The sequence below is a fragment of the Xenopus tropicalis genome, chromosome 6, assembly GCF_000004195.4.
Source record: "Xenopus tropicalis strain Nigerian chromosome 6, UCB_Xtro_10.0, whole genome shotgun sequence".
NCBI lineage: Eukaryota > Metazoa > Chordata > Amphibia > Anura > Pipidae > Xenopus > Xenopus tropicalis.
In genome coordinates this window covers 45,944,563-45,956,774 of record NC_030682.2, presented here as the reverse complement: position 1 = coordinate 45,956,774, position 12,212 = coordinate 45,944,563, and the positions used below count along the sequence as shown (strand labels likewise).

The 12,212-nt window shown below is 38.7% G+C and overlaps 1 protein-coding gene across 3 annotated transcripts in view; it reads left to right on the top strand.

The window, feature by feature from the left end:
* znf385d (zinc finger protein 385D) overlaps window positions 1–12,212 on the top strand; it is a 194,343-nt gene that overhangs the window by 144,286 nt on the left and 37,845 nt on the right. The gene's annotated exons all lie outside the window — the stretch shown is intronic.

Below are 12,212 nucleotides of genomic sequence, written 5' to 3'. Positions count from 1 at the left end.
GTACCCCAGGCCTGTGCGGATACTAAAATAAAAATAAGTCGAATTTTGATTTCAGCACCACTTTGTAACAAAATGTGTGTTTTTATGCTATCAAAGCTCTGAAACATATCATTCTTTCATGAAAAAGGTCTCACGGCAACTTTAAGGTGATACTGACATGTTCCTATATAAGTGGGGATGTGCCAGTATACACAATATTGCAAAAAGCATCTGGGCAAATTTGTGGCCAAAACTATCCATCTAAACTCCATCTAAAAAAAAAAAACTTGAAACGCTCTCTGCTGAGTCCCAGAAGCAGTTTCAGCACAAGGGCTATTCATTGGAAGCATTGGGTTTTAATGGGTGGTCAGAGGCAAACAAACCATCACCATGTGCAATGCCAGGAATTGACCAGAGCAGTGCAAAGGTCCCTGCCATTGGAGCAGTGGAAACATGGCTTATAGAGTCATGCGTGGAGTCTTACAAAAAGGTCAGGGTCTGGCAGATGCTAAGAGGACCTGCCTAATAAATAAGGCATTTGTTGGAGGAGGAATAATTGTCTGGAGCTGTTTTCCATGGTTAATATCCCCATGTAAGTATGTATGTATAACGTTACGCTATTAGGATACTGAGCACTTTGCATTTTTTTAGTGTAGGAAAGTATGCACAGGGAGGGCAAACACTAAAATAAAGAAATACCATAAGACATTAAGATACAGTATTTTATTTTCTTTTTTTCTGTGGAGGTTGAAATAATCATTTTCTGACATTCATAGCTCATGAAGTAATTGTCATAGCAAATGGAGTTGTGATACTAATTTCCACTTGTAGTCATTAATCATCTAAAATGCAACCTAGGAGGTATGTAGGAACATGTTACATGCCCAGTAAAGTGTTGAAATCTAATAGGGTAGGAAATGGAATACACAAACCGTTTATCTTATGTAGCTTGAAAAATATGACTGTTAAAGGGGCATTATCTTTGATATTTGAATAAAATATTAGATATAATGGCAGTATGTTTATAAGATCTATAGGGGAAATAAACATACTTACACTAAATAGCCACTGGTAAATCGGGCCTCATAAAAACTAAAATATATGAATTTATATGTATTTGTTTTTTCATCCTCCATAGTTAACCAAGGCCTGCATTTGTCCTTTGTAAACAAAAAATTGTGGGCTGGGAACACATTGTGTTGGTTTCAGACATGTCAGCATCAAACCCAAATTGGTATCTAGTGATAGATCCCTTAAAGGGAAACTATTGCAAAAATAAAAATGTTTGTGTCACGGTCGGCACCCTAAACCAGAACTGATGCCAAGTTCCTTGGTCTCGGCTCGGCTTCACCAGTAGTGTGACCGCCTTTGGCTTCAGGAGGAGCCCTCAGCTACTCAGATGTCACCTGGACTTAACGAGAGGAACAAGGCGAGGAGTTCTGGCAAGCAAAGGGGCACGACTGTAGTTAAAGTCAGTTAGGCCGAAGATCACGGTACAAAAGGATTAGGCGAGTTTGTAGTCAGACAAGCTGGGTCGAGGCAGGCAGTAATCAAGGATAGTCAGACAGGCAAGGGTCAAACCGGACGATCAACAGCAGGATGAGACAAAATCGGAGTCAAAGTACAAGCCGGGGTCAGGTTACGGATATCAGAATATTCAGGAGCAGGCCGGGTCAAAAACACAGTAAAGCACAGGCAGAATACAGGAACAAATGCACAAGGCTCAGAAAAGGCACCAGGAACAATTCCTATCACGGGCAATGAAAAACTAACAAAAGTCCCTTTAAATAATTTAAGCTTCGCGCCATTACGCGCTGACGTCATACGCCAGCGCGAATGCGCCTATAAATTGCAGAGATGCGCGCACGGTGCGCACTAGGAAGTAGCCGGTAAAGGAGCAGGACGGCGCAGCGGGCGTCCCCGCTGATGGCGGCGCGGCGGGCGTCCCCGCCGTGCCGGTAGGTGGATTTTCATTACATTACCCCCCTCTCTAGGAGGGGCCACTGGACCCCCAGGCTTCTCAGGAAACCTAATATGGAATTGCCTCCTGAGGCAATCAGCCTTGATGTCCTCAACTGAGACCCAAGAGTTCTCCTCAGGACCGAAACCTTTCCACCTAGTGAGATATTGTAGCTTGCCTCTTACAAGGCGGGAGTCGAGGAACTCCTGGATCTCATATTCAGGCTGACCTTCAACCAACAACGGGGGAGGAACAAACAGACGACGAGTATTAGTAGCAGGTTTTAGAAGAGAAACGTGAAAAGTATTGGCAATTTTGAAATTAGGAGGTAATTGAAGATGGACAGAAGATGGGTTAACAATTGAAATGATGGGATATGGACCAATGAACCTGGGACCCAATTTAGGAGAAGGGACCTTCAATTTAATATTTTTGGTTGACAACCACACTAGATCCCCCACCTTATACTGGGGTGCCTCCCTACGGGATTTGTTAGCAGCTTTTTCCTGGGCTAGAGAAGCTGCGGACAATGAATCATGAACTGACGACCATATTTCAGAAAATTCTAAAACAGAGGAATTGGCAGAGGGTACAGAAGAATTAGAGCCAGAAAAGGAAAATGCTTTGGGATGTAAACCATAAACCACAAAAAAAGGAGACCTCCCAGAGGAGGAATGGGTAGCATTGTTGTATGCAAACTCTGCCCATGGAAGTAGTTCGGACCAAGAGGACTGGTTATCGGATACATAGCATCTGAGATACTGTTCAAGAGACTGGTTCACCCTTTCGGTTTGACCGTTAGTTTGGGGGTGATAGGCAGAGGAAAAAGATAAATCCGTACCCACCAAGGAACAGAAAGCACGCCAAAACCTTGAAACAAATTGAACCCCCCTGTCAGAAACAATATTTTCAGGAAAACCATGAAACTTAAAAATATGAGTAACGAACAGGTCCGCCAGGATTTTAGCAGAAGGGAGCTGTGGAAGAGGAATAAAATGAGCCATTTTACTGAACCTATCGACCACCACCCAATCACTGTTTTACCCTGAGAAGGGGGTAACTCCACAATAAAATCCATGGAAATGTGAGACCATGGTTTCTCCGGGATGGGTAAGGGGTTTAATAAACCCTGGGATCGAAGATGAGATGACTTAGACCTTTGGCAAACTGAACAGGAATTAACAAAAGTCTTAGCATCCTGTTTACAGGAAGGCCACCACACATGACGGGACAACAAAGAAATGGTTTTTGCAATACCTGGATGACCTGCTACCTTCGAATCATGAACCTCTCTTAATTCCTGTTCCCTAAGTTCTTCGGGAACAAACCATTTACCCGATGGGGTTTCAGCAGGGGCAGAAGACTGTAAAGGGGACAATAAAGAAGAGAGGTCAGACTCCAAGGTTGCAATAATAATTTCCCTGGGAATGATGGAGGTACATTCACTAGGGTCGGAGGAAACAGAATTGAAACTCCTTGAGAGAGCATCTGCCTTGGTATTTTTTGAACCAGGCATAAAAGTCAGAGAAAAATTGAACCTTGAAAAGAATAAAGCCCACCTGGCTTGTCTAGGGTTCATGCGCTTAGCGGACTCAATATAAAGTAAATTTTTATGATCGGTATAGACCGTCACCGGATGCTTAGCACCTTCTAGAAGATGGCGCCATTCCTCAAAGGCCAATTTGACAGCCAACAATTCCCTGTTCCCTATGTCGTAATTTACCTCTGCTGGTAAAAAATTTTTGGAGAAAAAGGCACAGGGATGCATTTTGTTGGTTATCGGGTGCCCTTGAGAAAGAACTGCCCCAGCCCCCACGTGATGGGGGGCCACGATAAGAGAAAAGTTTTTAATAAATTGACGATAATAATTAGCAAAACCAAGAAACCTTTGTACAGCACGTAATGAGAGAGGTTGTGCCCAATCCAGGACAGCTTTCACCTTGCCAGGGTCCATCTCTAGACCTTTGCTGGTAATAATAAACCCCAAAAACTGAACAGAAGAGACTTCAAAGGTACATTTCTCTAGTTTTGCATACAGGTTATTCTCCCTTAGCCTCTTTAAAACTTCACAAACATGATTACGATGTTCATTTAGATTGGGAGAAAAAATAAGAATATTGTCGAGGTAGACCACCATGAATTCCCCCAGTAAGTCATGAAAAATGTAGGGGCATGTAGGGGAAAACTGCAGGGGCGTTACAAAGCCCGAAGGGCATTACTAAATATTCGTAGTGGCCGTCCCTGGTGTTAAAAGCAGTTTTCCACTCATCTCCTTCTCTAATACGAATGAGATTGTATGCACCTTTGACCTGGTCAAATAACTCGGAAATTAGAGGAAGGGGGTAGCGGTTTTTAACAGTGACCTTATTTAGACCTCTGTAGTCGATACAAGGACGAAGACCACCATCCTTCTTACCCACAAAAAAAAAACCCGCACCTGCAGGAGAACTAGAGGGCCGGATAATGGATTTTCATTACAGCTTGGCTTCAGCTTCATCTCCTGGAAATAAGAAACTATAATCAGTTAAATATGATCAATTTTGTGCCATTTTTTAAATAATTGAATTAGTCTTCACTTTAACTTATCTGCATTTGAAAAGAGCGGAAAACCTTGAATGTGCACTTATTTATTAAGAAACTAAAAGCTCAAAAACTCGATCACATAAAAATGGGAAAATTACATTCTACCCATTTTTAATGAGTCTGCCAAAACCTCAAAAACTTAAATACAAACTAGCGTGAATTTTTCTAATACAGCTCCCATTGACTTCTATGTGAACTTGGCAGTTTTTAGATGGCAAATTTTTACATTCGAATATTTGTGCTTAATAAATCTTAAAAATTCGACTTTATGAAACCCAAATTTGTGACTTTTGCCTCAAAAAACTTAATCCACTGTAAAAAGTTTACTTCCAAAGTTGAAGCTGGTCCTTACTGTGCCTATTGTGATGGACCCCTTCTATTAATACAGGGATATATATGTAATTTTTATGTATAAATAAACACCCTAACATTATTGTACAGAACCTCATTAAAGTGTATTAGAGCTATAGTGAAATTTTTTGTTCTCTTTATATATATTTTTTCCACCATTAAAAATAATAGTTTTTTTGATATTACACAATATGCCTCAACTCTAGCCATACCTGTCCCTTTGTGCCTAGCGGCTCATGCAGGCTCTCTTCACTTGGGGTGCGCCAGTTTTCCCCCCCCCCCCACAATGTTCGGCTTCAGCCGTTGCCATGAAGACGGCGCCTTGCTTTGACTCCACATGATGACGTCCACGGGGATTGCGATATCTCATGGGGCGGCTATAACCCCTTAGCTCAGCAGTGATCTTCTTTTCCCAAAAACGATCAGTCGTTTTATCGCTTCTTAGCAGCGACTGACTGGCATATTTCCTTGCGTACCTCTAATGGTAAGCCATACCTGCCTTTGATGTAAGCTTTCTTACTTTACCGATCTGCAATACTGTATCTAAGTTTACTTGACACTTTGAGTGAGAGCATCGGTTACACGTATCCACTTGTTTCACTTCTCTTATTTCTATTCTTTCAAGCACAATAGCAATCAGCTATACATGTTAATACCCCTATTTGATTCCTCACTTGTGCCCTTTATGTTGTTTATTGCCACATGTTATTTGTGTATAGGGGTTACCATGGTTACGGCCTGTACAGTTTGGCGCCGTTTTTGTGCAATGGGGTATTTAAGGGGTGTGTATGCACTTTGTCTTTTGGTTTGTCCCTGAGGAAGAGCACAGTTTGGTGCTCGAAACGTCGGATCTCTTTCAATAAACCTTTTTTGTTTTTTCATAAAGTCCCTATGTGTGCGGTACTCTGTTTGCCTATTAATTTTTTTGACCAGCACCGAGGGCATTTGTTTGCCTGAAGGGTGTGCTCCTTTCTGTTTCTGTATATATATATATATATATATATATTTTTTTTTTTTTGTCAACACAGATTGAAAAAAATAATCAGTGCTTCAAATCTGTGTTGGTAAAGTCAGTGAGCTGTTGTGTGTTGTAATCCTGCCCTTAGGATTTTGTGTTACCTGGAGGACCCTCTCTAGAAGGCTTTTAATGTGTCTTTCAAACACAAAGTGCTTCGGTACACTTTCTGCTCTGCCATAGAATCATTCTAACTCAGCAGCCTGAGCTTGAAATGAAAACATTAGGAGGAAGTACAAAACTGCTTAAGCCAGCCAGGAGAAATTGTAAAAGCAAGATTTTTAAACATAAACAAGGAGACAACTATTACATCCCCTAATGACGAGTCACATGACCTGAAACGCGTAGGGAGCTGCTACACAGGTTTTCCCATGGAGCAGGGACTGTTACCTGCACACTGGGAAAAGGCTATTTGCCTGATATATTTTTATAGAATTACGCTGGAGAACAGTGTTTTATTAAATAAAAGACTTTTTAAAAGTTTTTTTAAACCATATTATAGGTGCTCACCACTTGTTTTCTTTTATTACATATACACTATCTATGAACCACCTTGTCTATTGCAGCTATATTAAGGGGTCTAGCTCTGTCTCTGTTTGATATGCAATCTGGGTAACTATTAGCAGGTGGAATGGGTACTAGGTTCCACCCCCTGTGTTCTTCTTATTGGAGCCATGATGGTGGCAGCTATTCATTGGAGAATTGCATGTTGTTACCACAAACTGTCAGACTTTCTCCCAATCTCTCTGACTTTCTCCCAATCTCTCTGCCTTCAAGAGATCTCTAAAAACACATTTATTTAGAGAGGCTTACCCTAATCTAGCTTAGCAATACCCTGTGCCACACCTCTCACAACTCTGGTCATGCCCATTCCCACACCTTGTGTCTCAACCCTTTCTCCTTGTAGATTGTAAGCTCTTTTGGGCAGGGCCCTCTTCACCTCTTGTATCGGTTACTGATTGCTTTATATGTTACTCTGTATGTCCAATGTATGTAACCCACATATTGTACAGCGCTGCGGAATATGTTGGCGCTTTATAAATAAATGTTAATGTAATGTAATGTTACAAAGTCCTTGGCTTTGGGATCTCACTAATTGGGCATGGGTCGGAGTGTGGAAAACTGCACACTTGCGTCTGTTATTGCACTTTGAACCCTCTGCTATGTGTAATATATTTTCTGACTTGCAAATTCCAGAACTCTCTGCTCTGTACTCTTGGCACATCGATTTTCACTTGGAGTTAAAGAAAAAAACCTATTTACTCCTGCAAGGAATGCCACCATGATCTCTAGGAAGTTGTGTTGCATATGGTACAATGATAAATGATGGTACAATGATAAAGACCAAGCAGGCTATAGCATCTCAACATAGTGCACCACCTTGAAGAGAACCACTGATAAATGCTCAACTAAAGGGGAGCTCCACCCAAATAAAGGAAAAAATAACTTTTGCATGAGGAAAGAACTAATCAGACTAATCATATACATACACATATCTGTGCCATTATAAATCTTTTTCCAACTGATACAGGTTTTGTTTTTTTTTTTAAATAAACCTTTTTAAAGATATTCTGCACTGAAGTAGTTATTCACTGTTACCAAAGTTTCTTTGATTCCCCCTGCCTGGGGGATTTTGCTGACCCCCTGCTTGTTACTGTTAAACCTGCCCATAGGATGATAAGGATGGAAAATCAGGCTTGCCGCATTACTACAAATGCCTTTTCTGTTCCAGGTTCAAAGGATCTTGCACAGTAGCACATCACTTCACTCGCAGTGAGAGCAAGTAACTTTAGGACCAATGAAGGATGGCTTTACTGGAGGTTACCTTGTATTAAAAAAAGAGATTCATTTTTAAATATGTTCCGAATAAGGACACCCCTTTCACTTAAAAAATTAATGATTTTTGAACTATCTGTAAATGTAAATTGTACTTGCTTTCCTGACCCTGGTCAACTCCAGACCCAAAATCTGACAGTACCTTAACAGAACCCACAGGTCTTGGCTGGAGGGCAGCTCTTTATGATTCCCCAGTTCAGTATTTCATTACTGACCTCTTTTTATAATAATCCTGAAATTTCTAGTTTTAACTATGGGACATATTTCAAAAGGAGATTAGTCTAGTGTTTAAAAAGTTATTGAATATATGCCGCACTAACTCTAAAGCTGACCTCATTATTTTACACCTACCCAGGCCTGACAACCCTTTCAAGTCAATGGCATAAGTCTGGGTAGTAAAGAAGAAATTCTGGTGTAAATGAATCTCTATAAAAAGTTCCAGAAATCAACTCTGCTTTTCACATAGATATTTTTTTTTGTGCCTGAATTTTTTTTTTTCAATAACATTTATATTAGTCTTGAGGTGCCAACAGTACATAATATTGTGTCATCAAGTCAGGTACAAAAACATAAAGCGTATACATTGTATGCAAACAGAAGTCTGTTCCTGTTTACATAGTAATGAAAAAGTAAAAAGTAAATCTGGTAATCATGTTGAGAAAAAAAGGGCAGATAGCAATTCTGTCTAAATCCTGTTGGTTTCTCAAGGTTTTTTTTTGAATTTTTACATTAACCAAAGCAGTAATTACTTTAAAATAGTAAAAGATAAAGAAAGTGGGGATTTTGTGCCTGAATTTTACACCTGCATCTACACCAATATATTGCTTAGTTTTATAGTACGAGTGGTTTTACGTTGTGTTGTGTGGCATTCATTTGACAATGTTTGGTGTATTTCAACCCTATGGGGGAAAAATGTGGCAAAAATCACTAACGCAAATTCTCGTTAAAGTGTTTTCTGAAACTTTGATTAGTCTCAATTTATTAAAGGAAAAAAAAAGTCGCAGAGGGCGATTTATCACAATTCGAATTTGAGAAAAACTGTCAGTAGGAAAAAAAAACACCTGTGACTTCGCATTCTTTTTCTTAAACTCTAGTTTATTTAAGATAAAACAAAATAGTTGAGTTTGTGTCTTTTATGGAAAAAAATACCACACTCCAGCAAGAATCACAATCATTCATTTTCAATGAGGTTAAGTGAGGCTGAAAAACTCAAATCTGAACTAGGAAAATAAATAAATAAATATAATTGCTTGACACAAACTGATTGACCTCTATGAAACCTCACCAGCTTTTCCCCCCCCCCCCTTTTACTCGCACTGAAATGATATTGTCTATTATCAATGCATTTATCAATATATGATTGTTGTTTGTATGAATGTGTAAAGGCAGGGTATTTTGGCTTAAGCATGCTTAAGCATTAAGATTCTATGAAGAAAGTCTCTTCTTTATGGAGTGAGGCTTAAATAAAACAATCAGCATTGCAATGTTTATCTCTTAATGAGTAATTTAGAAGCACATTCCTTAAGGCATGTGTGAATTATAACACAGTATGCACAACAGGTTGGAAAGGCAACCCACACAGTGTTATACTGATACAAACAGTGACTATTGCTAATGACTGATGGAATATATATATATAATCTGTTTCCAATACATCTGTTTGTCTACATACATATGGTTTGCATTCATTTATTTACATTGCTTGTCATACTGTTCTGTGCAGTCAAATAAATCATTATCCAAAATGTTTGTTCTTACCCAGATTTTATGACTTTCTCTCTACGTTATGCTTACCTGATACAAAACATATAAGAGCCTATATATTATTCAAGCAAATGAAAATATTGTTGTTATTTCTGTTAAAATATATTTTTGTTAAATTGCCATATATTTATTTATTCTTATAAATGTAATAATTTGGTCTTTCTTTTCTTGCACCATTGAGCTTACAATTAATGCACCTCAACACCATTTTGTTGCATTTAAAAAAAAAATCTTTTAATATAGTGCCTACTAACAAATAGTTGGTTTTTTTTACAACAAATGTCCTGATTTATATAAAGAATTCATTCTTTAGTTCATTCATGGAAATCCATGAGTAGCATTTGACCCCTGTTGATCTCTCTGGTTAAGTACTAAAACCATTTGTTCTGTGTACAGAGCTCCCACAATGCAACTTCAATGGCTGCCTCCATGGCTACACAGCAGCATATTTATATGAACTATATTGCGCTTTATGAAGCAAATACACAGATTGTAATAGTAAAGGGTAACAGTACATTATATGTAAAAGTATTGAAAAGAATCAGAACTACTCCCCCACGCACACAAGTGCTAATTAATATCTCTCTAGAACATTCACTAGTATGCAAGTGATGTAATGAAGAATGACCTTGGAGTCCTTGTAGATAATAAACTTGGCTGTAGCAAGCAATGCCAGGCAGCAGCTGCAAGGGCAAACAAGGTTTTGAGCTGTATTAAAAGGGATATAGATTCACGGGAGAAGGGGGTTATTCTTCCCCTTTACAGAGCGCTGGTAAGGCCCCATCTAGAATATGCTGTTCAGTTCTGGTCTCCAGTGCTCAAACGGGACATTATTGAGTTAGAGAGGGTCCAGAGAAGGGCAACTAAGCTGGTAAAGGGTATGGAAAGTCTCAGTTATGAAGAAAGACTGGCCAAGTTGGGTCTGTTTACACTGGAGAAGAGGCGCTTAAGGGGTGACATGATAACTATGAATAAATATATATAAGGGGATTATATAATAACCTCTCTAATGCTTTATTTACCAGTAGGTCCTTCCAACTGGCATGAGGGCACCCACTCTGATTACAAGAAAGGAGTTTTTTTTACATTGAGAGCTGGGAAGTTGTGGAATTTTCTCCCTAAATCAGTCGTGCTGGCTGATACATTATATAGCTTTAAGAAGGGGCTGGATGGCTTTTTAGCAAGTGAAGGAATACAGGGTTATGGGAAATAGCTGTAGTACAAGTTGATCCAGGGACTGGTCCATCCTGAAGTCAGAAAGGAATTTTTACCCCTCTGAGGCAAATTAGAGGCTTCAGGTGGGGTTTTTTGCTTCCTCTGGATCAACTAGCAGTTAGGCAGGTTATATATAGGTATTAAGGCTGAACTTGATGGATGTGTGTCTTTTTTTCAACCCAACTTACTATGTTACTATGTAACTAATGTTTTAATGTATCAAACACAATTTCAGTGTTCAATTCAAACTCAGTTTTAATGCTGAATACAATACTTTTTAATTTATGTAGCTGATATCCAAAGCGTACAGTTCAAAAATAACAGAACACATAATTATATTACTTTTACAGACTTGTAAAAAAAATCCTTAATTCGAAATTGTATTTAGTTTTTTACGGCCATGATAAATATTTTCCTTTATTTCAGGTAAATACACCGCAGAAGCTAGTCTTTTCATGGCATTCCAAAGGTCAGAGAAATATGAAATGTAATTATTGTGAACTTTCAGCAGATCCCAGAACGCAGTTTGTGAGCAAATGTTGTTCTGTCATTGTGGATCCAACGCTGAGCACTTTAAACATGTTCTACAGTACATTTGCTAAGAAATATTAAAAAGAGCTGCAGTGGCTAAAAATATCTTAACCATGTTAACATCTGCTCCATGCATGATTTATTATAAGTGCTTTGGTTTTGAGGGCCATCATTTTTGCTCTGAAATAAAAAGTAAACTCAGGAGCAGTTTATTTTAGTAATCAGAGTTGCTTTTTTTTTTTTACAGGGGAATGGTTATCTAGAATTAAAAAGCTGTACAATAAAAGCCTTTTTAAAAGAAATGTGAAACCCAAATATTTGTTTATAAAACACACATTAAACACACACACTGTTACAATCTTATTTATAGATGATTTCAGTGAGATATTACCTTACCCAGCTCTCTGCATATTGATTACTGACTATGCTGTATTTCCATTGCACTGCTCATATTGCCCCTTTGCTACTCAGTTTTTATAACATTTCCGAGCCTGTGCTTGGGCATGTACATTATATCCTACATGCTGGTGAATCTATGGGCAATTTTGATTTTGCTTGCTATCAGTTTTTTTTCCACACAAATTAACAGAATCAAGTTTTTCCTATTAGAGTTTTTTTTTTGATCAAGAAAGGAAAATCATGAACATGGAAAAAATTTTGAAAACAAAATTAAAAACGGATAAAAAGGTCTCCACATGGGATTTCCATTGACATCAAAAGAACCACCCAGGGCCTTCCCTTGCCCCATCTTTCCCCCTTTTGAAATAAGTCCCTATCTACATAGTAACATAGTAAGTTAGGTTGAAAAAAGACATATGTCCATCACGTTCAGCCATGATGCCTACTGTATATATAACCTGCCTAACTTCTAGTTGACTTCTATCTGAAGAAAAAAAATTAATTTAATAGTGTTATTAGATTCAGCTAAGTTAGCTTTCAGCTGAGTTCACTGTACATAAAGCAGAGAAAGGCTTACTT